The following is a 27,833-nucleotide window of genomic DNA, read 5'->3' on the forward strand; positions in this document are numbered from 1 at the left end:
TTATTGCTAAAACAAATTTTATTGAATGGTGCTGATGCCTTGATGTCTACCGCACTATCTTTCCTTCCTTGGAGATGGATTCTGAAATAGCTGGCTCCAAGTTGTCTTCCTTAACTGTTGATTCTTCAGGAGTGTCCAGAGGGAACATCAACAAGTGGCGACAGTCTGGAGGAGCCGTTTCATGATGAGCTGAGATAGATTCAGGAAAACACTGTGAGGAAAGACATCTTAGAAATATGTTGCACATTTGATTCTAGAAGAACAGTAGTAACTGCAGGACATGAGCATCCCCAGATGGAGCGTGGTAAATGACGTCAAATAAAATCCAAGGAGCTTTCAGACATGCAGCCGTAACAGAGAGATGATCACGCACAAAACCTGAGGTTTCCATGAATGGATCAATAACTAAGGGAGAAGGAATCAAAAGGTGTGACTGCTCTGACAGAGGCCATGAGCTGGGCCTTTCCTTACCTGAAAACAGTAAGCTAGGAAAGGGATAAACAGAATGAGTACTCCTTTATTGCTTCAATGCATGGATCAGCAACAGAGACAGAAAGGTGACTTCAAACCCCGAGCACACCCAGACTAAGCACTAATCACAGAGCAGTAACAGGCTGGAAGCGCTTCCAGACCGAGCCCCACACTTGCATGGAACAGTGGCTACACGAGGGAGTATCTGTGTCGGCATTCTCATCACGCTTCCCCTGAGTGCTTGGCTGAGCAGGGTCAGACTTGGCTACTATCTGGACAGAGGACCAGCAGGCATGCTCAGGCAGCCCATCCAGCAGGGGAAAGCACAAACTGCATAGGCAAGAACTAATTAGGAGAGGAGTAACTCAGGAGTACGACTAAGCTGAGAAATCAATGGAGGGGGATTCATACAAGCAGCAGACACAGAAGGTAACTGCATCCTCCCTTTAGCCTGAGAGCTAGGGATTCAGTGTATGAATTGTTAAGAGAGGTGGGGGGCACTGCCAGATTGTAACTGCTGAAAAGCCAGCAACCAAAAATACAAAACATCTTGTACATATGAAAATGTAAAATAAATAAATAAATAGACAAACAAACATTAAAAAAGGTCCAATAATTAGATCTAGAAACAATATTTAAAAAATGCAAGTTCTTTAAAGGAGACTCAAGAATATTTAGCAAGTGAAAAACGGTATGTTCATAGAAAATTTAAAATCCATAGATGGTAACAGGATTGGAGTAAAAGAGTGTCCAATCATGACATACCCCTAAAACAAAACCCACACAGACACACACATACACATTGGATAGGTTCTTGAAATACAGTCCAAAAACAATGCCAATGTTCATAAAGTAATATCTGGATCTTGAAAAATTACTTAATTGTATTATGTTGATATGTTGGAACAAATGATCAAGATCTCAAAATGGCAGACCATTCTTACAGAAGGACAATATTCATGAAATGGTGACTGCTAGCAATATTTCAAACTACCCCAAAAAAATAAAAGACAAGTATTTTTTTCTGAGCAGTGGTTTGAGAGGAGAATTTAGAGATTGCTTGTAATAAGTCTGCAATTAATTTGATCTCTTTCAAAGTGCAGAGAAGGGCGACCAAAATAAGGGGCATGGAACGGCTGCCCTATAAGGAAAGGCTAAGGAAGTCAGGGCTGTTCAGTTTGGAGAAGAGACGGCTGAGGGGGGATATGATAGAGGTCTACAAAATCCTGAAAGGATTTGAACAAGTTAATGTAAATTGGTTATTTAATCTTCCTCAAATAATAGGACTAGGGGGCACTCCATCAAGTTAGCAAGTAGCTCATTTAAAATAAATCGAAGAAAATTATTTTTCACTCAGCACATAGTTAAGCTCTGGAATTCATTGCCAGAGGATGTGGTCACAGCAGTTAGTGTAACTGGGTTTAAAAAAGGTTTGGATAAGTTCCTAGAGGAAAAATCCATAAACTGCTATTAATTAATAAGCACTAGTAGTTTGAGATTTATTTAATGTTTGGGTATTTGCCAGGTACTTGTGACTTGGATTGGTCACTGTTGGAAACAGGATACTGGGTTTGATGGACCCTTGGTCTGACCCAGTATCATATGTTCTTACCATCATTCAAATCAGCAACAGAACCTGAGAACTGGAGGGTGGCCAACATAATGCTCATATTTAAAAAGAGCTCTAGGGTGAGCTGGGAAATTATAGACTGGTGGACATGTGATACCTAGAAGGAATAATGCAAAACTATAGGTACACAATAATGGATTCCATATTAGGTATCACCAACTCAGGAAAAGTATTTTGGAGTCATTGTGGACAATACTTTGAAATCCTTGGCCCAGTCTGCAGCGGTTGTCAAAAAAGCAAACTAAATGTTAGGTATTAGGAAAGGAATGCAAAATAAATCAGAGGATATCATAACGCCTCTATCACTCCATGGCACCTTGAATACTGGGTGTAGTTCTGGTTGCCCCATCTCAAAAAAGATATAGTGGAACCAGGAAAAAATACAGTGACCAAAATGATAAAGGGGATGGAACAGCTCCCCCTAAGAGAAAGGCTAAATATCTTAGGACTCTTCAGCCTGGAGAACAGACGGCTGAGAGGAGATATGATAGAGATCTATAAAATCTTGAGTGGGGAAACATAAATAAGGAAGAGTTATTTTCCCTTTCAAATAGTACTAGGACTAGGGGACATTCCTTGAAGCTAATAGGTAGCACATTTAAAACAAATCAGAGAATGTATTTTTTCACTGGGTGAACAATAAAACTGTGGAACTTGTTGCAAGAGGATATGGTGAAAGCAGTTAATATAGCTGGATTTAAAGAGAGTTTAGACAAGTTCCTGGAGGAAAAGTCCATAAACCATTATTAGCCATGTAGACTTGGGAAAGCCCCTGCTAATCCCTAAGTTATGAGCAAGAAAGATGGATCTATGGGATCCTGCTGGGTATTTGTGACCTAGGATAGCCCCTGTCAGAAACAGGATGCTAAGCTTGATGGACCTTTGGTCTGACCCAGTATGGCATCTCTTATGTTTTAGTTCATGCTGCATCTCCAATCCCATGTCTTGCTACAGACCCAAGCCCCAACTCCAAGTTCCAGGTCTAGGTCCAGCAACTTTTCGAGGTCAAGCAAAGGGATTCACCTACACATCTTTCCCTTCCAGGCCTCCTCTTCCTGCAAGTACCTGAGAGTTCCTGCAAGTACCAGCATGACTCTGGAACTTTAGACACTGGTATGACTGTGCCAGATTCCCACAAGGAGGCATCAAGGTCAGCCAAATGGAATAACAGCGAGTAATGGGGAAGGAGAAACCATAAAGAACTAAACAGTGAAGGTGGTCACATCTGTACAATTGAGAATATCAGATTGGGCAATGTAGGCAGGCCAAATGGTCATTATCTGCTGACATCTACTGTGTCACTATGTCACTAACATCTGCGGCTCTGAGGAGGCAAGACATTACCTGCTTTAATTGTTCATCATATTTGAGTAGAGATGCTGATCCTCATTCTCCACCATTCTCATAAATGTTGCATACGCATGGTCACCTTTCTTTACCACCATGTCAAATAGACATCGCGCCTTATCTTTAGTTATTTTGTGCTCTTCTATCACCATTTCTTTTTCAGCTACATTGAAAATATTTTCGTAAAGCAGCTGATCCAGGAGAGCGTTGATAAGTGCCATATTAACTCCTTCAATGAACTTGGGTCTTTGAAAGTTAGCTATAGGAAGAGAAGAGAAGGGAAGACAAGAAAGATATTACAGTTACCTGCTCCATGTGTCAAATACAACAATCATCCCAACCTCTTTACCTTGCAATACCTCTTCCAGAAGTCACGTCCACTCTCTTCCTAATATCCTGTTTCTTCAGACCAGGGGTGGATTGTGGGAAAATAGTGGCCCGGGGGATTTTTCTCCATACTGGCCCATGGGTACCCAATTACACATACAATTTGGTGAGTCACCAAATACAGAATAAAGGGACCATAAAATATACACAGAAATGCACAGACAAACTGAACTGGAAATCACAACAAGTTAGACTGTATGTAATGCAGCAATGGAAAAACAGAAAATACCATCATTCCTCATAAAACATCAAACAATAAAATCAAGAACTATAAAACACCGCGGGCTGCTGCGACTTGGGATTTGCGGCAGCCCGCGGTGGCTGCTCCTCTTCTGCACGTGCTAATGCTCCTCCTCCTTCCTGCCCATGCGGCTCCGGCAACGTTTACTTCCGGGGCCTCGCAGGCAGGAAGGAGGAGGAGCATCAGTGCATTTAAACGCGATCTTTTTCTTCGGGCTGTGATGACATGAGCTCTACCCCGGCCCTGCCGATCTGCCTGTTATGTGTCGCTGCTCAGCTGCCAGTGGGATGAGGTCCACTGGTGGCTGCATGAGCCTCCCTGCGCCCGGGGGCATTGGCTTTCCTCGGGATACCACTGCTCGTGGCGCCTCCCTAATACTCGGCGCCCAATCACGGAGAAATGTCACGTGATTGGGGTGACCGGCCCACTGGGGCATGCCCAAAGCCCCAATAGGCCAATTCGCCCCTGCTTCAGACTTCATCCCACCTCAATCTTGAAATGTCTCCTGATTCCACCACAAGTCCAAACCCAAAGCTGCAGCAAATGGGCAACCATAGAATCTTTGGGACTGCCCCACAGGGCTCCTTAGCATCTTAAAATACAGTTGCCTGGTCACTAGTGGCAACCAAAAAACTACAGGTGGCAAGAAGACAGACGGTAACTCTACTTCCTCTTCCTTACTTGCACTACTATCTACCTACCTCCAACCCACAGAGCAGGAACCCAAGGAGCTGTGGGTGAGGGCTGCCTGCCTCACTTCCTGTCCATCCCACCATCCTTCCAGCCCAACCTGCTACCCCCAGAAGGCCTTCCACCCAGCCTCTCTCCTTGCCTGGCCTAAATCCAACTGACTGGAAGGCTGACTCTTTCCCCACCTGGCTTATTCTACAAAGCCACAGTAGGAGGTAGTAAGAGCCTGATGGGGGACTGGATCAAGGCTTAGGAGAGCAAAGAAGGTGTGCACTAGTGGATGGGGGCAATGGAGAAGGGATGATATAGGGGAAGCGGTAAAATGGTCTGGGATTGGAACCGGGGGAGATGGGACTGGGGATCGAGGAGGGAGGGGGATGGTGATTAAAAACAAATCTTGCCAGCTACCAATTTTGTATTCATTTTTGGAACTCTACTTCTGACCTGACCCCAAAACTGAAAGACTTCTGCAGCTGTAGCCTCTTTAGAACCCTCCCAGCCCTAACCCCAGAAATGAAGGAGACATGGCACATAAAATACATGGCGACATGACAGATGAAGTTAAATGGTGGACTTAGTCTAGCATGCTTGAATTTCTCCAGTAGTCTCTGGCAGCTCCCTAGTGGTGATCCAGCTAAAAAAAAAAAAAGAAGAAACTCAACAGGTTTTGTTTCTCAGTGTAGCAGCTACCTTCATGGCCCCTTGTAGGACATTTCCGCCGGGAACTAATTCAGACCCCCTCTTAAATCTTTTTTTGGTTGGACACTGAACTTCACTGAACTGCACAACCAATGGATTCCTACAGGAGTGCTCAGTTCCTGTGGCCACCCCTCCTCCTGGAAAGGAAATCCCACACCAAAGGAGGAGGGAGCTGTTGCTGGGACTGACTCGCAGTCCCTGTGCTTATCATGGGATAAGATACAGGGACAGATTTTGTTAGCGGAATAACTGTGGGGTAAATCACAGGGAGTGCTGAGCAACAGTGTGTGATTCTGGGAGGTCACACTAGAGCAGTGGTTCCCAAGCCTGTCCTGGGGACCTGCCAGTCAGTTGGGTTTTCAGGATATCCACAATGAATATGCATGAGAGAAAATTTGCATGCACTGCCTCCATAACATGCAAATTTTCTCTCATGCATATTCATTGTGGATATCCTGAAAACCCAACTACCTAGGGGGTTCACAGGACAGGGTTGGGAACCACTGCACAGAGGAAAGTCCACAGATATATGTGACAATAGCAGATTTTACTATAAGAGAATCACAGAATGCTGGATCATAGTGCATGGAATTATGGACTTTTTTTTTTTTGAGTGGAATTGATTTTCCCCTTTGATGCTGCAATCCTTCTTCAAACCTTACTTTTCAAATAGAGTTTCTGCATGGATTTACTTTGTAGAACTTTGCCTGGTGTTTCCAGGAATTGTTATGTACTGCAATATTTTTCTCTTCCCATAGGCTATCTATTGATAAGTGACCTCCAAAACCTGCGCCTCCCATTTCACTGAAAAACAATTCTCTCTACGGCTTTATGTACAATGGACATTTACAGCCCTGGAACCTTAGACACTATTTCTGGTTCAGACTGGAAATAAAACATAAAAATATATAATCCTCCAACTATGTATTACCCAGGCAGGAAATCAAGCTGGACCTTCATTCATTGAACAAACTTGCATTCGGTATCCCTGGACTCTTTGCTGCAGCCTTTGGCAAAGGCCGGGCTTTTTCCAGGGAATGTAATAATGTGATGTCGCCATGTTTTTAGCAGTGTATTTTTTTCAACTCTTTCACAATGCAAATCGGTAAACCAAATTCACCAGGTGTGGCATGGAAAATCCCTAGTTTAGAAAGGCAGAATCTAACTTTTCAAGCTTAGGGATTTTTCATACAAGGTCAATAAAATTAATAGACTGTTCATCCCCCAATGAAAGATTTTGGGTTTTTTTGCTGCCTTTGGACACTCACTGTGCCATGCTGCCCTCCTCTCCCTGCCCTCTGATCTGATGCCTTAACCTCCATTCCCTCCCTCCCCCAACCCAAGCCCTATGATTCCAACTCCCCTCCCCCGCAGTTCTCTTATTGTCCATCCTCGCTTTCCTACCTCTCTCCCCTCCCCCATAGACTTCCAATGTCCATGCTTCCTCCATCCCTGTGATGTTCATCCTCTCCACCCACCATCTCCTTAGGACCTCCATTGTCCATCCTCTCTCCCATGGACCTCTGAGGTCTGATCCCCTTCCCGGCAACTCGAGCAACATGAGGACTTTAGTCATGCAGTAAATGGATGGCAGCAAGCACAGGGATGGAGCTGAGTCAGCCCACGGCTGCACTCACAGGCCCCACCCCCGGTCTTCCATGCTGGGGGTGGGGCGGGGCAGGACACGTTCATGGGCTTGCCCTGGGAAGGGATTGGATTGCAGAAGGCCATGGGAAGGGAGGGAAAGGGGCATCTGTGCATGTGATAGAACAGGCTGGGTGAAACTGGCAGGGCGGCAGGACATTTGATATCCCCAGATTTTTGCTATCTGAGGCACAAGCCTCGTGCGCTTGTGTTTAAATCCATGCCTGCTTAATCCCTACTGTACTGAACAGGGAATATGAGACCTCAAACTTCTAACAGCACCTCTCATTAAACTAAGCAAACTCACGCTCACCAACAAAGAGCAGAAAACCTATGAACTGGTGTAATTCATGCAGCAGGTAGAAGTCCATGAGAACATCAAACTTTCTTTCCTAGCATTTTATACCAACATCGATCACCCTATCTGTGCAATAACAGAAAAATAAGGGCCCATCCCTTGGGGGTCAGTATTTTCCACTATTGATCTTACTGGTTGGCAATTTGTATTTCCTATCACCAAATATACAGCAACATAGATTAAAAAACAGTCTGTACAACTGTAAATCCTACCTTCCATGCTCTTTCAGCGGTTTCCTCAGTAGCACTATGGGAATAAAGCAAAGAAGAGAATCACTTTTTCTCACGCCGCTATGCACTTTATCTGCTGTGTCAGTAGATTGGTAAACTCCAATTCAAAGCTCAGTAGCACATATTTTATTTGGCTGCAGATTTGGAGATCGCATTTCTCCAATATCAAAGAGCCTCCACTGATTACTGATTTACTTGGCTACTCCAACTGATTACTGTTTTACTGGATTACTCCCACTTTAAGACTGCATTGCTCACTTTCAAGACTAGGGTCGTCAGCCAGCTCCAGATTTTTAGGACTGGCCCATTCAATCCTGCTTTTGCCCCCACTGCATGCAGGGACTTGTAGTCTTGTTTTTCTTAGGTAGTGTAACAGAGAAATCAGAACTACAAGCCCCTGCATGCAATGGGGTAAAAGCAGGACTCATCCTGTCCTGAAAATCTGGAGCCAGTTAGCAATGGCACTTCATGGACTGGGAAAAGTAATTTATCAGATGGCTTAATGCTGTACTTTGATCCTCTTTGGAGGCTTTCAGCACTGCTCCTTCCGGTAGAAGTACCCAGTTGAAATCTGGATGCTGGGCCTTGTATTGTGCTGGCCCTTCTCTTCCCTCTGACCTGCGACTTACTCTGGAACAGGACCTATTTAAATCGAAGCTAAACTCAATACTTTAAAAAAAACTCAGACCCTCCTCTACCTCAGTGACCTCCGTACAGTTCTGCAAGCCACCATCATGTCCAAAATTGACTACTGTAATTCCCTCCTTCTTGGTCTACCCAAAGCCATGATCAAACCTCTCCAACTACTCCAAAACGCTGCTGCGTGAATACTCACAAATTCTCGTAAATGTGATCATATCACCCCTATACTCAAAGAGCTGCATTGGCTCCCCATCCACCAACGCATTACTTACAAGACACTCACTATAATACACAAAACCCTATACAACCAAAACATGCAATGGATGAAAGACACGATACTCTTCCATGCCTCTAACAGAGCCACCAGATCCTCATACAAAGATACCCTCCACACTCCATCTCTGAAACATATACACCTCAAATCTACAAAAGAGTGTGCCATCTCCATCGCTGGCCCTTATGCTTGGAACACCATGCCACCCGAACTCAGACTAGAGCAGAGTACGCAGAAATTCAAAATTAAACTCAAGACTTGGCTATTTAAACAAGCCTACACTTAACCTCGCTATACTTTAACTTGCCAATGCTTCATGCCAATCTAATCTTGGGAAACATTCTGTGTATATAATAATACTAGACATTGTATATGCCCCTAGCCACTTGTTCTTTTACATCCCAACTTAATTTGGGATTCAGATTGTGATTTTAACTTAAATTTTGGGATACATATTGTGTATATAAGTCCCTTTTACATCCCAATTTAAACTTGGGATACATATTGTGTATATAAGTTCTCTTTAATTCTCTCATGCCTAAGACACTCCTTCTGTCGTGCATTCCTCTTATGCACCTCCCACTTCTTCTTTTCCCTGTTTTTTTGTAACTGCTCTTTTCCTACTGCGTTTTCCCCTGTTACATGTAAATCGGCATGATGTCTCTGATGAATGTCAGTTAAGAAAAACCATAAATAAATAAATAAAATAAATAAACAGCTGGGATACAGTAAGCATGGACCAGTTTTGAATCAGTTAGTGTTTAGAGATCAGGCAAGTCCCTAGGGGGCGCATTACCAGTGTCACCCCAAAGGAAGATGAAATATTTAATATTAATAAAATATAAATAATTAAAAAGCAGAACCGTACCCAGGCAGTTTAGCACCTATGGCCAACTGATAAAATGTGCCCTCATCCTGAGCAGTTTCCTTTTGCTCCTTTGGGCTTCCAGCTCAATCAGAACCAATGTGGGGATCCTGAAACCATGAGCTTTATTTATTTATTAAAATGTATAACTCGCTCTGTCTACAATTCTAGGCGGGGTACAAATGACATACATATTAAAACAGAACCCTCAAAAATTCCACAAACAAACATATTTATATATCCATGTATCAAATAGTGCTCACCATATTTAAATTAGTCAGGTTTCCAATGTTGAAATAATGAGCATGCAACTTATTTGTTGCTGTAACTTATGGATAGATGAGAGGATTCAGTATGATCAGACGTATCCAATGTACACAATTTAAGAGGCTGGGAAACCGCCCACAAAGTTTCTCTTTGAAAATCCGAGGGCCAGCCGGAACCAGGAGTACCTGCACAACGTCAGACTTTGCACCTGCTTTGTAGCAAATACAAAGTCAGCACCATAAAGCACATGCAGGAATTTCAAAATTAAATCCCAGCATGTTCCTCGTGAGCTCCACTCTCCGCCTTACAGCTTTGTACCTGCCCCCCCAAGTCACACCCTCCCCACACACAATTAAAAAATGAAATCATTCAAAGTACAGTCTTTTGATACTAAAAGTCTCTTACAACATGTGTATTATATTTACATGCACTATTTTGGTGCCAACCAGAAAACCCTGCTAAAAGGGGGGAAAAAAAAAGACACTTGGAACTCTTATGGTATGGAATCCTTATGGTATGGAACCCTTATAGTATTAAGCCTATGGCATGTTGGGTGTGGGCTTGACCCTGAAAAAGCCATGAGTAAAATGAATTATAATTATAATACAATAAACTCCATAAGAAATTGCCATGCTGGGTCAGACCAAGGGTCCATCAAGCCCAGCATCCTGTTTCCAACAGAGGCCAAAACCAGGCCACAAGAACCTGGCAATTACCCAAACACTAAGAAGATCCCATGCTACTGATGCAATTAATAGCAGTGGCTATTCCCTAAGTAAAATTGATTAATAGCCATTAATGGACTTCGCCTCCAAGAACTTATCCAAACCTTTTTTGAACCCAGCTACACTAACTGCACTAACCACATCCTCTGGCAACAAATTCCAGAGCTTTATTGTGCGTTGAGTGAAAAAGAATTTTCTCTGATTAGTCTTAAATGTGCTACTTGCTAACTTCATGGAATGCCCCCTAGTCCTTCTATTATTCGAAAGTGAAAATAACCGAGTCACATCTACTCGTTCAAGACCTCTCATGATCTTAAAGACCTCTATCATATCCCTCCTCAGCTGTCTCTTCTCCAAGCTGAACAGCCCTAACCTCTTCAGCCTTTCCTCACAGGGAAGCTGTTCCATCCCCTCTATCATTCTGGTTGCCCTTTTCTGTACCTTCTCCATCACAACTATATCTTTTTTGAGATGCGGCGACCAGAATTGTACACAGTATTCAAGGTGTGGTCTCACCATGGAGCGATATAGAGGCATTATGACATTTTCCGTTCTATTAACCATTCCCTTCCTAATAATTCCTAACATTCTATTTGCTTTTTTGACTGCTGCAGCACACTGAGCTGATGATTTTAAAATATTATCCACTATGATGCCTAGATCTTTTTCCTGGGTGGGAGCTCCTAATATGGAACCTAACATTGTGTAACTACAGCAACAGTTATTTTTCCCAATATGCAACACCTTGCACTTGTCCACATTAAATTTCATCTGCCATTTGGATGCCCAATCTTCAAGTCTTGCAAGGTCCTCCTGCAATGTATCACAGTCTGCTTGTGATTTAACTACTCTGAATAATTTTGTATCATCCGCAAACTTGATAACCTCACTCGTCTTATTCCTTTCCAGATCATTTATATATATATTGAAAAGCACCGGTCCAAGTACAGATCCCTGAGGCACTCCACTGTTTACCCTTTTCCACTGAGAAAATTGAGCATTTAATCCTACTCTCTGTTTCTTCTCTTTTAACCAGCTTGTAATCCACGAATGGACATCGCCTCCTATCCAAATACACTGCATCTACCGGTTCACCTTTATCCACATGTTTATTAACCCCTTCAAAAAAATGAAGCAGATTTGTTAGGCAAGACTTCCCTTGGGTAAATCCATGTTGACTATGTTCCATTAAATCATGTCTTTCTATATGCTTTACGATTTTGATCTTGAGAATAGTTTCCACTATTTTTCCCGGCACTGAAGTCAGGCTCACTGGTCTATAGTTACCCGGATCGCCCCTGGAGCCTTTTTTAAATATTGGGGTTACATTGGCCACCCTCCAGTCTTCAGGTACAATGGATGATTTTAATGATAGGTTACAAATTTTAACTAATAGATCAGAAATTTCATTTTTTAGTTCCTTCAGAACCCTAGGATGCATACCATCTGGTCCAGGTGATTTGCTACTCTTTAGTTTGTCAATCTGGCCTACTACATCTTCCAGGTTCACAGTGATTTCGTTCAGTTCATCTGACTCATCACCCCTGAAAACCATCTCCGGAACTGGTATCTCCCCAGCATCCTCATTAGTAAACACGGAGGCAAAGAATTCATTTAGTCTTTCTGCAATGGCCTTATCTTCCCTAAGAGCCCCTTTAACTCCTCTGTCATCTAATGGTCCAACAGACTCCCTCACAGGTTTCTTGCTTTGGATATATTTAAAAAAGTTTTTATTATGAGTTTATCCAGACTTTTCTAGGGTAACTCAGGAGAGGAGAAGGAAGTTTATTAATTTGAGAACTGAGATAGAAGCTATAGGAGGGAAGATGAATTTAAAATTTCCTTGCAAGTGTGAGATTATCTACCTGGATCAAAAATATGTATTCTTTGAAATTTCACAACTGCGCGTTTTCCTTGACTCCCACACCCAATAATTTGCTGTAATGGTTTGTTTGATGCAAATAATATATGCCAGCAGACTCTCAATATTCAATTGTTACAGGAAGCGGGTGTTTATCCTGCTATTCTATTTCCTTTGAATCGCTCTTTTTACGTTAGCTATCCTTCTGAATTATTTCCTTTTCAGATTATCAGATCAAATGATGTATAGCTTATGATTTATAAATGTAAGAAAAAAAGAAATTTTCCTTGTATCTGATGGTGTAACAAATGTATGAATTTGTTTTGTGAAAATGCATAAATAAAAAATTAAAAAAAAAAAATAGCCTCTTTCACCTGACCTTTTAACCATGACGGTAATTGTTTTGCCTTCCTTCCACCTTTCTTAATGTGCGGAATACATATGGACTACGCCTCTTGGATTGTATTTTTAAATAATGTCCATGCCTGTTGAACACTTTTAACCTTTGCAGCTGCACCTTTCAGTTTTTTTCTAACTATTTTCCTCATTTTATCAAAGTTTCCCTTTTTAAAATTTAGTGTTAGAGCTGCAGATTTACTTATTGTACCCCTTCCAGTTATTAGTTTAAATTTGATCATGTTATGATCACTGTTTCCAAGTGGCCCCACCACTGTTACTTCTCTCACCAAATCATGCGTTCCACTAAGAATTAAATCTAAAATAGCTCCCTCTCTTGTTGGTTCCTGAACCAATTGCTCCATGAAGCAAGCATTTATTACATCCAGGAACTTTTTGTCTCTAGCAAGTCCTGATGTTACATTTACCCAGTCAATATTGGGGTAATTGAAATCTCCCATTATTATTGCACTGCCAAATTGGTTTGCTTCCCTGATTTCTCTTAGCATTTCATCATCTGTCTGACCATTTTGTCCAGGTGGACAGTAGTATACTCCTATCACTATACTCTTACCCAACACACATGGGATTTCTACCCATATAGATTCTACTGAGCATTTAGTCTCTTGTATGATCTTTATCCTGTTGGACTCTATACCCTCCCAGACATAAAGTGCCACACCCCCACCAAGCTGATCCTCCCTATCATTGCGATATAATTTATACCCTGATATAGCACTGTCCCATTGGTTATCCTCCTACCACCAAGTCTCTGTGATGCCAATTATGTCAATCTCATCATTTGCTGCTATACACTCTAACTGTCCCATCTTACTACTTAGACTTCTGGCATTGGCATACAGACATTTCAAAGTGTGTTTTTTGCTTGTTTTAACAACCTGCTTTTCAGTTGTTTGGGATAATTCGGAAATCATTAGCTTTGGTGATTTTTTACACATAGGCATATGAACTATGTTTGCATTTAATGGAACCTCTCTGTTGGGATGCCCTAACTCTCCTGTTTCATTAGTATCCTTCAAGGATACATTTCTCCGAACCATGCACTGCTGAGTGACTGTCTGCTTTCCCCCTTGTTCTAGTTTAAAAGCTGCTCTATCTCCTTTTTGAAAGTTAGTGCCAGCAGCTTGGTTCCACTTTGGTTAAGGTGGAGCCCATCTTTTCGGTAAAGTCTCCCCTTTCCCCAAACATTTCCCCAGTTCCTTACAAAGCTGAATCCCTCTTCCCTGCACCATCGTCTCATCCACGCATTGAAACTCTGGAGCTCTGCCTGCCTCTGGGGACCTGCACGTGGAACAGGAAGCATTTCAGAGAATGCCACCCTGGAGGTTCTGGATTTCAGCTTCCTACCTAAAATCCTAAATTTGGCTTCCAGAACCTCTCTCCCACATTTTCCTATGTCGTTGGTGCCCACATGTACCACGATAACCGGCTCCTCCCCAGCACTGTCTATAATCCTATCTAGGTGACGCGTGAGGTCTGCCACCTTCGCACCAGGCAGGCAAGTTACCAGGCGGTCTTCACGTCCACCAGCTACCCTGCTATCTACATTTCTAATAATCGAATCACCAACTATGATGGCCGGCCTAACCCTTCCCTCCTGGGCAGTAGCCCTGGGAGATTTGTCCTCAGTGCGAGAGGACAATGCATCACCTGGAGAGCAGGTCCTTGCTACAGGATCACTTCCTGCTACACCAGGGTGAGGTTCTCCTATTGGGAGACCTTTCTGATCCAAGGCAGCACTGGGGCTGCCAGACTGGATTTGGGACGTGGCTACTATGTCCCTGAAGGTCTCAACAATGTACCTCTCTATCTCCCTCAGCTCCTCCAAGTCTGCTACTCTAGCCTCCAGAGATCGGACTTGTTCCCTGAGAGCCAGGAGCTCTTTGCACCAAGTGCACACATACAATCTCTCACCGGCGGGTAAAAAATCATACATGTGACACTCAATGCAAAAGACTGGAAAGCCCCCCTCTTGCTGCTGGACTGCTGCCTTCATCTTAGTTTTATTGAGTTCCTAGTTAAGTTTAGGATACTAAGGGAGTTGGAATGAGAGTACTTTAAATTTACAGGTGAATTTAGTAATTAATCAGCTAGTGTCCAAAAGGGGATGATTAAACTTTCAATAAGGGCTGGTGCAATATTATGTTTTAGATAAGACCCTGATTGATTTTTAATAAGAAAGTGTCTTGTGGCTAAAAATCAAGGGTTGAGTGGGTGGGAAAGTGTCTTGTGCCTAAAAATCAAGGGTGGGAAAGTTACTTGTGCCTAAAAATCAAGGGTTGAGTGGGTGGGAAAGACAGACACTAGAATTAACTATCTCTGGCTTGCTTTTTACCTCAGACACACACAAACTCTAAAGAATATATCCCTTAATTTCACCTTTCACCAAACTTTTATAAGCCCAAAAATTTCTGAAAACTATACTTACCAATCCTCTTAAACCACGGTTAAATTAATCTTCACTCAGTTAATGGAAGTATTTGAGATTCGGCGCGCGCTTCCGGTCCTCCTCTACTGCAAACCTTGCGGGGCCTCTGGACTCCTCTCCCTTGGGGGGATGCTGGGAGCAGTATGCAGATGAGCCTTCCCGTCCTCCTCTACTCCCATACCAAAACAGCAGTAACTGCCAACACTCAAACAATAACAACCTTGCTCAGTCACATACTCACACTTGCTCGCTCATACACTCAAACACACACAGGCTCACTCTCTCACATGCTCAGTCACACACACACACACACATGCTTTCTCACTGGTTTCCCCCTCTGGAAGCAAAAGGTGCAGCAACAGAAGCCTCTTTTTTCAGTCCATCAGATTTCTTCTAGCCTCTGGCATGCTGCTGCTGACTATGGAGGGTGGGGGTGGGTAGGAAAGGCCGACGGTGCTTCTTCCTGCCAACTGGCCGCACTTCTTTTCTTGCTCCTGAGTACCGGGGGAGGCTGATGATGCTTCTTGTGGCACCACAGTCCATGCAGTGCTCCTTTTGCTCCTGGCTGCTGGAGGGGAGGGGGGAACGGGTGCTTTATTTTGCAGCCCGTGCATTGCACAACATCTTCTGCTCCCGACTGGAGGTGGGGGAGGCCAGCAATGCTCCTTGCGGCACCGCAGGCCATGCAGTTTATCTTCCTGCTTCTAGTTGCCGGAGAGGAGGGGGGAAGCCAATGCTTCTTTTTGCCGCGCTGCGATGCTTTTCCTGCTCCCAACTGAAGGGGGAAAGACGGATGATGATTCTTGCGGCCCTGCAGGCCACTCTGCTTCTAACTGCGGGGCAGGGCAGAGCAAAGAGAAATGCCTGTGCAGGCCGACTATGAGACCCCTCCAAGGATGGCCCCGAGAGGAGAGCAGACACGAGCAGGGGCAGCAGCTCTCCGTACCCCGGGAAGCAAAGCTCTAGGAAGGGAGGCCTTTCAGCCACATTGCGAGAACGTGACAGCACAGGCTAGCTACGGCTCTGTCAAAAGGGATTCATAGTTTCATAATATTTGTGGTATTTCCATTAGAAGTAACATGGGTTACTGCCCTCCCCTATTCTGATTTGCCACAAACTTTCTAAATTCAACACTGACCCTGCTCCTCACCTCAGCAAGAAATGTTAGGGCTGCCAAATCTGGTACCTGTTTTGTCTGCTGGCCTTGGTTCAGCCCAATGTCAACATCTGACACTCAGAGCTGGCTGGGGAGAACCCCCTTCTCTGCCTGTTTCACGTTGTCTCCCCAGTTCTTGAGCTGCCATTCATTTCCGTATCAGATACTGGTTTGCAGTCCTTTATAAGGCATCCAGCAGGTAAACTAGAAAGAGAGGCATGCAGGAATCCTCAGGAGAGACCACCCAAAATGCTTACCTTCTTTGTCCTGACTGTCTGTTTACTCCTGTGTCTCAAAAGTGAAAGCAAAGTTTTCAGCCTTTCCCTCAGCAGGAAATGAGAAAACAGAAAAACAAAAAGAGCCCAATGGTGGTGCTAATATTAGCTGATGAAAGCCATCTGCAGATACCCGGAAATATCTCCAGCACTTCACCCACCTTGAAAGAACACACAACTTTGGGGAAAAAGAAAGGCGACCAGTAGAGTAAAACAATATCTGGGAGGGAAATACTACCATCTCCCTCAACCTGTTCCAGGACTGTTTACTGTGCTTTAATATACAAATGCACAAAGCAATGTTACATTCCTCATTACCACTCCCCATGAGCTCCACACCCCAGGTAAATAGGTGACTTATTTTTGCCCTTCTCCTCCACTGCCAGCTCCCAACTCGGCCCACTGCATGACTGGAATAGACTTCCCACCTTAGTTAGTGCATCATGCACCCTGCTCTGGCCTTATTCAAAACCAACCTAAAACTCCACATTTTTTATTCTGCTTTTAAATCTTAATCCCTGTGTTACGCCCATCGGTCGCATACAGCTGCGACCTCTCATGCTCACCTCTTTCTTCAGTTCTCTGACTCCATTGGGGAGAGTGGCGGCCTCCGCCAGCTACCACCGCGCCTCCTGGAGGCGCTGCCGACCACCATCTTGCCTCCGGAATCACTTAGGCGCGCGCGCACAGGACAGTCTTAAGCCTTGTCTGGCGGGAACCTCAAGGGCGTTCCCCTCTGATGACGTCTACAACCCCAGATACTTAAGCTGACTGCTCCTGACTACTGACGACTTGGCAATGAGTTCCCTTGTTGCTGATTCCGCTCCGCGGACTTCTGTTCCAGCGCCTTAGACTTTCTCCTCGCTGGGTACCCGCTCCTTGGGAGCCCTTTCTTGCTTTTGGCTATCTGCTCCTCGGAGGGCCTTCATCCTGGGGATCTACGCTTCTCCTAGTTCCCTGGTGCTTTTGCTGCAACGCTTCCTCTGTGAGTTACCTGCTTTTCAAAGCCTCCATTGCTGCCCGGTGTGCCACTACCGTGTTCTACTTCTGGATCTCTGCTTCAACTGAGGAGCTCACTGGCGTACCCTGTGTAACAGGCCACTACCAGACCCTCGCTGAGTGAGTACCCTGCCGACGTACCCTACGCTGCAGGCCACTACCATCTCATCTCCAGGAAGGATCCTGTCGGTGTATTCTGTGTTACAGGCCACTACCTCTCCACCTCCGAGAGGTGACTCTCGCTCAGTCTACCTGCGCTGCAGGTCACTATCAACCTCTACTCCAGAGACCTCTGCATTGTACTCTGCTTTGCGGACCACTACCGGATTGCTACTACGAGGCATAACTCTTTTCGCTTGCTCTCCTGCACTACCCGCTCCTCGGGTAGCGCTCTCTCTCTCTCTACAATAAAGACTCTGTTCACAGCTGTGTCTGTCATCGGTCAAGGCCTTGCCTCCTGACAGTGAGTCTCACAGGGCTCCTCCCTGTGGCCGGTTCCACCTCTCCCGTCGGCCCAGGGGTTCACAAGCCTACAAACCATAGCACCCTGGTTCCCCTAATCACATGTTTGCTGATTTTAACCATTTTCCATTATAAATGAAACACGCTAAGTCTATTTGTCCTGTTTGACTACCTTATGTATTTAAAACATTTACAGATATATGCTGCACTATCTTAAAATTGAAAGTATGTGGCGGGACTGTCTCTTATGTATATTTGTACAGCACTGTGTATATCTGGTAGCAGATATCAATTATCTGATCACAATCTCAGTATCCACTGAGCTTGTGGCCAGATTAGTTGAGTTTTTTTATCATTTAAATTTGTATTCATTTTCAACCAATACATAAGCAATTTTCAATAATCAAAGAGAAAAAGATACATTTCCAGGAATTTATATAGTAATTATTCCCATAATTTCAACTTTATGAATATATAATGGGGACTTATCAGTTTTGTCGGGGAACCAGACCAAACAGTTAATGGAACTTTTTCCACCTATGGAAAAGCCTAAAGTAATAACCCTTGACTCATTGTGGGGAGGCCTGAAGGATCTGGAGGCGGTAATACTAAATTTGACAAAAATAACTTTAGGAATAAATCAACAATTCCACAAAATGGATGCCTCAATTAAAGACCAAAAGGTTAAGATAAGGCAACTAACTACTAAAGTGGGGAAGCTAGAAGTGAATCAAAATGAGATACTTAGAGTGGAGGATATAAATACCAAGAGGATTGAAAATTTGGAAAACGTTGGAAAGTACTCAAATCTACGTATCATAAATTTCCCTTATTCAGAGCTGATACCCCCGCATGAAATGTTTAAAAATTACTTTATTCAAATCTTTGGTCTTCCACTGGAACTTTTTCCTGTGTGTAATCGAATTTACTACTTACAAGAAAGAGAAGAAAAAAAGCTGCAAGATCAACAGTTACCCCAGTTACAAGAAAAATTGAATTTGACTCAATTATTGGAATCGTCTTCAGAGATTGAGATTAAACAGAGAAGAACTTTATTTGTTTCATTTATCTTGGTAACTGATAGAGAATTGGTGTTTAAACATTTTATGCGAAACAGATTAAAATTGTTTTATGGTGCTAAGGTATGGGTCTACCCAGATCTATCGAGAACCACGCAAGAGAGAAGGAGGAAGTTTATATCTATGAAAGCAGAAGTAGAGAGACAGGGTGCAAAATTTGCTGTTAAATATCCCTCAAATGCATCTTAACTTATAAAGAAAATAGATATGTGTTTTTTGAACCTGCAGATTTGTTTAAGTTTTTGGAAGGCCACCCGCAGGAGGTAACTGATTAAGATTAGATGCATTATAGAAAGAGTTTATTAGAGATGTGAATCGTGTGATCGATCATCTTAACGATCGATTTTGGCTGGGGGGGGGAGGGAATCTGATCGTTGCGGTTTTGGTTTTTTTTAAATCGTTTAAATCGTAAATCGGGGGAGGGCGGGAAAACCGGCACACTGAAACAACCCTAAAACCCACCCCGACCCTTTAAAATAAATCCCCCACCCTCCCGAACCCCCCCAAAATGTTTTAAATTACCTGGGGTCCAGTGGGGGGGTCCGAGTGTGATCTTCCACTCTCGGGCCACAGCTGCGTTAATAGAAATGGCGCCGGCGCTACCTTTGCCCTGTCATATGACAGGGCAAAGGTAGCGCCGGCGCCATTTTGGTTCCTGTCCCCCGACGTCACGAGCGCAGGAGATTGCTCCCGGACCCCCGCTGGACCCCCAGGGACTTTTGGCCAGCTTGGGGGGGCCTCCTGACCCCCACAAGACTTGCCAAAAGTCCAGCGGGGGTCCGGGAGCGACCTCTTGCACTCGTTGCCGTATTGCAAAATGGCGCCGGCCGTATTGCAAAATGGCACCGGCCATACGGCCATACGGCCGGCACCATTTTGCAATACCGCAATACGGCCAAAGGTAGCGCCGGCGCCATTTCTATTAACGCAGCTGTGGCCCGAGAGTGGAAGATCACACCGGGACCCCCCCACTGGACCCCAGGTAAATTAAAACATTTTGGGGGGGTTCGGGAGGGTGGGGGATTTATTTTAAAGGGTCGGGGTGGGTTTTAGGGTTGTTTTAGTGTGCCGGTTTTAGTGTGCCGGTTTTCCCGCCCTCCCCCTTACCCTCCCCCCCTCCCCCGATTTACGATTTTTGACGATAAATCGGGGGAATTCCTATTGTATCGTGCCTCTAACGATTTTTTACGATTTAAAATATATCAGACGATATTTTAAATCGTCAAAAAATGATTCACATCCCTAGAGTTTATTATTCTTGCCAGTGTGCCAAGATTGTTAAATGACATAGTAGTCAATTTTCCTTTTCCCGCTGTTTACAAGCCCCGATTACAAGATTAGTTGAGTTTTAATTTGCTAGCCATAATATAGATTGATTTCTTGTTGACATTCTTCTTTTTCATCTTTACTTCTATGTTTTTACAAGGTTTGAAATCTTTATATATTTGTCCTAACTTGCTAGTGTGTATTTAAGTTACTGTCGGGCCAATTCAGTAAAGTCTGCGGGAGAGCGGGCGAACGCCCGCTCACCTGTGTGCGCGATACAGTATTTAAATTAGGCCCAGCGGTAGAAACGGGCAAAAGGAGACACTAGGGACTCTAGCACGTCCCTAGCACCTCCTTTTTGACAGGAGCGGTGGCTGTCAGCGGGTTTGACAGCCGATGCTCAATTTTGCCGGCGTTGGTTCTCGAGCCTGCTGACAGCCACGGGCTCGGAAACCGGACGCCGGCAAAATTGAACGTCCGGTTTTCGACCCGACAGCCGACTTCAATTTTTTTTTCTTTTTTTTTTTTTACATTTTTTAGCCTTCGGGACCTCCGACTTAATATCACCATGATATTAAGTTGGAGGGTGCACAGAAAAGCCCGAAGAAATTAGCGCCTACCTTTGGGTAGGCGCTAATTTCTGAAAGTAAAATGTGCGGCTTGGCTACACATTTTACTTATTGAATCGTGCCTGAATACCTATTAGGTTCGGTGGGTTGGACACGCGTTTTCCGCCCCTTACTGAATAAGGGGTAAGGGGAAACGCCCGTCCAATCAAGGGTTAACAGTGCGCTCCGTGTGTTTGTTAATTTAAAAAAAGGTCTGATATCTACAAAAGGACTTAGGTTAAGTGAATAATATAAGACCTAAGTACCACTCTAACAACTTGTATATTAGTCACTATTAGTAGAATGTCTTTATTCAGTGTAACATTTGTGGTGTTTATGTCCCAAGGCCTACCATTTAGATACTTAAGGGGTGTCCAGATTGCTTTCAGCTGTCTGCAATGAAAAAGTAGGTGACTCATTTGAAAGAGGAATTTTTCAGGCTTTAAATATCCTCCATTATCTTGCAACATCCAAAATATCTCCCTCAGCTCCCACAGAGGATTCAGAAACCCAAGAATAAATGGTTTAAATTGGGTTCTAGTAGAACAAGACATGTAACTATATAACACTCAATTTCCCCAACTGTGCAGCATCCTGAATACACACACCACTCCCACAGAGAAGTCAAACATTCAGGATTCAGAAACCCAGGAATAAATGGATTATAGTGGGCTCTGGAAGAATAAGGTCTGTGATGAAGGGACATCCACTCTTCCGCTGCTACTCTTACATAATGGGGTAGATTTTCAGAGCCCTGCTCGCCTAAATCCGCCCAAAACCGGGCGGATTTAGGCGAGCAGGGCCCTGCGCGCCGGGAAGCCTATTTTACATAGGCCTCCCGGCGCGCGCAGAGCCCCGGGACTCGCGTAAGTCCCAGGGTTCTCGGAGGGGGGCGTGTCGGGGGGCGGGCCCGGTCGTCGCGGCGTTCCGGGGGCGTGTCGGCAGCGTTTTGGGGGCGGGTACGGGGCGTGGCTACGGCCCGGGGGCGTGGCCGCGCCCTCCGTACCCGCCCCCAGGTCGCGGCCCGGCGCGCAGCAGGCCCGCTGGCGCGCGGGGATTTACGTCTCCCTCCGGGAGGCGTAAATCCCCCGACAAAGGTAAGGGGGGGGTGTAGACAGGGCCGGGCGGGTGGGTTAGGTAGGGGAAGGGAGGGGAAGGTGAGGGGAGGGCAAAGGAAAGTTCCCTCTAAGGCCGCTCCGATTTCGGAGCGGCCTTGGAGGGAAAGGGGGGAGGCAGCGCGGCTCGGCGCGCGCAGGCTATACAAAATCGATAGCCTTGCGCGCGCCGATCCAGGATTTTAGCCGATACGCGCGACTACGCGCGTATCTACTAAAATCCAGCGTACTTTTGTTTGCGCCTGGAGCGCAAACAAAAGTAGGCTGTTCGCGCTTGTCTGAAAATCTACCCCAATACCTTTTCTGCATTGCATAACGAAGAAGCTCCAGCAACAGAAAATGAAGTGATGTCTGAAAGGGATTTAGTTACCCAGTGTACCCAGAAACCCTTAACCATTATTGAATGTCATAAAATGAAGATTCTTCTGCTGGGAGACTCGGTCATCAGAGGTACCAATTAGGGAAATAAATTTGATGGGGGACACAAGAGTTTAATGCCTTCCAGGATCTACAGCAAGTAGAAATACCAACCGGATAGCCAATGCATTTATAGAAAAAAGTAGAGACTCCAATATCAATATTATCATCCATCTGGGGAACTCAAAACATTAGAATCCAGTACTGGAGGTAAACAGTATATAGAAAAGAAATACCACCAGAAAGTTAATTATCAAGTGAGATAACTAAAGAGACCTTCATAAAGTCATAGCTGAGCATACTCAAAATGGCATTTAAACTTTTATATGAAAAGTCACTATTGGTGCTCATCCACTATGATAATTTCAATCATAGGTTTCAAAACATTATATAACCATTTTTTAAAAGAATTTTTGTGTGCAAGTCATAATGTCCAAATAGTGAATATAAAAATACAATAAACTTAACTTAGAGATTCACCTAAAACTGCTAGCGGCCTTTTCAGAAGTATTACCTGTTCATGGAAAGACTCTGCCATATAGGGAACTTCAATTTCTGCCTCAAAAAATGGCATAAAGAAAGTGATTTGGGATACATTGGGGGCTGGGAGCAGGTATGGAGCAATAGAAGATTATAAGATAAGTATGAGCTACATCTGTCCTTAGCAGCAAAGAGGATGCTAAATGAGACATTCAGATCACACATCACCAGGTGGGGAGGCAGGAGGTGTCCAATGAAATTGGCATGTCACCCCCAAGCGATACAGGAAGTGAGAAAATAAATAAAATCAATCAGCTAAAAAAAAGCAGAAAGGTAACTAGGAAGAAACAAGGGAAAAAAAGTTGGAAAGCTATGACCACAAATGCTTGTAGTCTGGGCAATAAAGTCCCAGATCTGCAGGCCCTAATGGTAGATGTGTACTTGGACATTGCTAATGTTAGGGAGACACAGTTCACTGATTCTCATGATTGGGATATGGCCATCCCAGGCTATAACTCAAGGAAGAGGCAGGAAATGGGGAGGAATAGCTCTTTGGGCTGCTTTGAGAGAGGAATAATCAGTAAGAAAAAGGAGGTGGTGATGCCCTTGTACAGGTCCTTGGTGAGGCCTCACCTGTGTTGAGACAGGAAGGCGGCAGTCCAGAGAAGGACGACCAAAATGGTGTGGGGTCTGTATTGGAAGACTTGTGAGGTCTGAATATGTATATCCTGGAAGAGAGGAGGTGCAGGGGAGATATGATACAGACTTTCAGATACCTAAAATGTTTTAATGATGCATGTTCCTCAGATCTTTTCCATTGGAAAGCAAACAGAACTATGGGTCATGATAGCAAACTTCAGGGGAGACTACTCAGGACCAACGTCAGGAAATAATGCTTCATGGAGAGGGTGGTGGATGTCTGGAATGCCTTTATGGAAGAGGTGGTGAAGACAAAAACAAACAAATTTAAAAAAGGCATGGGATAAACATTGTACATTCCTAAAGGTTAGAGGTGAAAATTAAGAAAAGTGTGCATGGGGGGTAACCAGCATGAAGAGGCAGCTTCTGTCCCTAACAGAAGGCATGGGGATTACTACCCTTAACCAATTAGCTTACATGATTTTGTTGCAACTGCAGCATCGCTCTCTGCTTTGATAGTGAGGGAGGGAGAATTGGATTCAGATGACAGCCAATGCTGGGCCCTGACTTTTATGGTTCATGGTACTGATACGCAGACATTAGGGGAAAAGCGCAGGAGTGCTTCTATGGCCAAGTCCAAAAGCAAAGCATGTTCAAGCAGCATTATATGAACTATCAAAGCTGCAGGAGTGGATAGGCCTATCGGGGCATCGGGCATCCCCCGGTGGGCCGGTCGCTCTAGTCACGTGGTCTGCCGAGTGCAGCTGTGACAGAGCCGCGCTCGGCAGACCACATGGTATCTCCTGGGCCGGCCTAAGCGGTGAATCTCTGGGCCGGTTGTCATCGGGAATTCGCCCCTGCAAGGCTGCTCACCCGGTAAAACTGTTGATAGCAATAATTTTGTATGGATTTGACAGTTGCATGGTTTTGATTAATATTACTACCCATAACATAAGGCTTAGGGATAACCTGCACAGAGCAGCAGTTAATACCCTTAACAAAAATATCGGGGTGTCATAAGAAACTTGTTGGGCAGACTGGATGGACCATTTGGTCTTTTTCTCTAGTCATTACTATGTTACTATGTATAGAGAATTACCAGAAACTTCACTACTACCACTTAACATGGTTAGAGTAATGGGTTCAAATATTGCTTCTGCCACTGAGTGACAGAGGCTGTGACTTTGGACAAATCACTTTAGTTCCTGTTGCCTTAGGTGGACAGTGTGTAAGCTCTTTGGGGAATAGATTCATTGTACTCCTATATAATGTGTTTTATTACCCCATATAAATGCCTATATACATGCTATATTAGTGGCCCAATTACAAGCTAACCTTGAATGTAAGACTATCAAGCATCCAGGCACTGCCAGGAGCAGGGCCGGTGCAAGGGGATTTGGCGCCCTAGACGAGCCTTCTCCCTTGCGCCCCCCCCCCCCCCCCCCCCCCCCGTTCCACCGCCACCCCCCAGTCTTGGCTCCGATTCCTACCTCATTCTCGATCACGCCCACTGGCTGTGTGGTTTTCTGGGTCGCGAGAAGGTTGGGCACTGCTTGCGGTCCGCCAAATCTCCACTCCTCTTTGCCATCACTTGCAGCCCCATATGGCTCATACCTAATGGCGCACCAAGGGTCTCCGGTGCCCGGGGGCCAATGCATTTGTGTGCCTCTCCAGCATCATCCCCCATCATCCCCCCCCCCCCCCCTGTAATCCTTCTTGTACTAATGCTTAAGGTCACAGAAAATCAGTGGCGTCTCTAGACAGAAGAATTTGGGGGGGAAGCCAAAATGACATTTCTTCATCTCACCCACCTCTATAGCATGGATCCTGCTTTAAAATTGGTTATAAAAAAAGTGTTAATAAAAAAGTCCAAAGGGTCTTCTGCGTAATTTAAAAAAGCTGGCCAGTTTCACACTATATAATTATTTGATAGCCTCATTCAACTAATTCTAAGTGGCTATGAGAGTGAAGTCTGGAATTGACAGAATGTCAATATAAATCCTGCACCTCCAGTTCTGTAACTGTGCATCCACTGAAATTCCCCCAAACAATGGAGCTTAGATGTTTCCCTTACAGCTCATCATACTAAAAGATATTTTCAAATTCTGGTGTTACCTCACAGTAACAGCAGCACAAACATCTTCCACTGGCAGACACATTGTGAACTAACACAAAACCTCGCAAAAAAGACACTCAAAATCTATACTGCAATCCCATCATAACATAACAATAATAACACCAAGGACTCAAACAACAATAACCCTACCTGTGAATAAGCAAGGGTAAATATTACACTGGGTCCTAGAATACCAATACACCACCTACTGAGGAAACAAAACAAACCCGATTGCTATAGATCCCTATACAGACACTACATACTAGCAGAATCTCTCATCATGGTCACACACACAGAGTAGAGACAGACCCTCACCAAATACAGAATACAAAATAAAGGAGCACAAATTAGAAAAAACTGAAATAGAATTCCCAAGAAGCCAGACTCTGTGTATTAACAATGGAAAAACAGAACCACCATTCCTCTTAAAACAATAAAATCAAGAAACATAAAGCATCAGTTATAATAGTAAAACCATACTAATAAAAGAATATTTTAAAACTACTGATAAATAGAATTTCTATTAATTAAAATCATATACATTTTTTACAATTTCCCAAACACCAATAAAATATTTCAAAACAGCACATATATCAAATAACACCCAATAATTAAAGCTAATAAGGAATTTAAAAAGCTCCTGCTGTCCATGCATGGGAGCTCTTGATTTCCAGTCATTGTCGAGGATTAGGAGGTTATCCTCTCTCTCTCACACATACTCACATGTTCATTCTCTCTCACACATACACTGTCACATACATACACATTCATGCTCTTATACCCACCATAACCTCTCGCTCTCATAGACACTGACACATTCTCAGGGTGTAAGATACTCTCTCCCCCACCACACACTCCCCCCCACACACTCTTACTCCCCTGGATTTTCTCATACACACTCATGCTCTCACTCTCACTGGCTCCCTCACATACACACAAACACACACACCCAGGCAAGCTCCCAATCATTCTCACACAAACACTCACACACACACAGGCACATTTTCACACAAACACACACACAGGCAAGCTCTGTCATTTTCACACAAACACACACACACAGGCAAGCTCTCAGTCATTTTCACACAAACACACACACACAGATAAGCTCCCAGTCATTCTCACATTGACCCCCAGGCAGGCTCCCATTCATTTTCACACCACTCCCTCCCCATCCCCAGGCATGCACACATTCATTCTCACACACACAGACCCCCAGGCAGGCACCAATTCATTCAAACACACTCATGCACCACACACAGGCAGGCACCTATTCTCACACATACAAACCCCAGGAAGACACACATTCATTCTCATACACAGACACACCCTCAGGCAGGCACCCATGCATTCACACACATACACCCCCAGGCAGAGTCCCATTCATACACATGCACACACTAAAGGCAGACCCCCTCTCTTTCTTTTGCCAGCAACCTCAGAGCCTCTCTCATTCCTCTGCTGCCACTGTCACTGCTGCCGTGTGGCTATTGGGGAGGTGCTGATTGCTGCTATTGGCACTGAAGCCCATTCTGCTGCCTCCTCTGTGCAGGCCCCGTGGGCTTCCACTTCCTCCATGCTGATCTCGTACATTGTGAGATCCGCATAGAGAAAGTGCTAAGCTTGCACATTCCCAAAGATTACTTGTGCCAATCAGTAAAAAGTAATTTTTTTTTTACTTTGCTGTCTGATCTTAGTTTTCTAATCGGTTGGTCACAGGATTTTCTTTCCACCTTTCCTTTATTTTTTTGCCAATTCCTTTTATATTGTCTTTTTTTCTATTTCTTTTCTCTCCATCTGTCTTCTTCCCTCAAACACACAGTCAGGTTCTCATTCTCACATGCATTTCTCTCTCTCACACACACACACACACACAGGCTCTCACTGTCACATGCTCTCTCTCTCATACAATCATTCATACACACAGTCTCTCACTGGCACATGCTGTCTCACACACACAGGCTCTCACTCCCATATGCTGTCTTGCTCAAGCACAGGCTCTCACTGTCACATGCTGTCTCTCTCACACACACAGAGGCTCTCAC

General features: G+C 44.3%; 1 long non-coding RNA gene across 1 annotated transcript; it reads right to left on the minus strand.

The window, feature by feature from the left end:
- Positions 1–16,755, minus strand: LOC115097098. Its single transcript, XR_003858205.1, has 4 exons — positions 16,590–16,755; positions 7,680–7,713; positions 3,446–3,707; positions 1–189 (listed from the first exon to the last, which is right to left on the minus strand). It is a non-coding gene; the product is annotated as an uncharacterized LOC115097098 (long non-coding RNA).
- Positions 16,756–27,833: the final 11,078 nt, after the last annotated feature.

This window comes from Rhinatrema bivittatum, chromosome 8 (assembly GCF_901001135.1).
Source record: "Rhinatrema bivittatum chromosome 8, aRhiBiv1.1, whole genome shotgun sequence".
Taxonomy (NCBI): Eukaryota; Metazoa; Chordata; class Amphibia; order Gymnophiona; family Rhinatrematidae; genus Rhinatrema; species Rhinatrema bivittatum.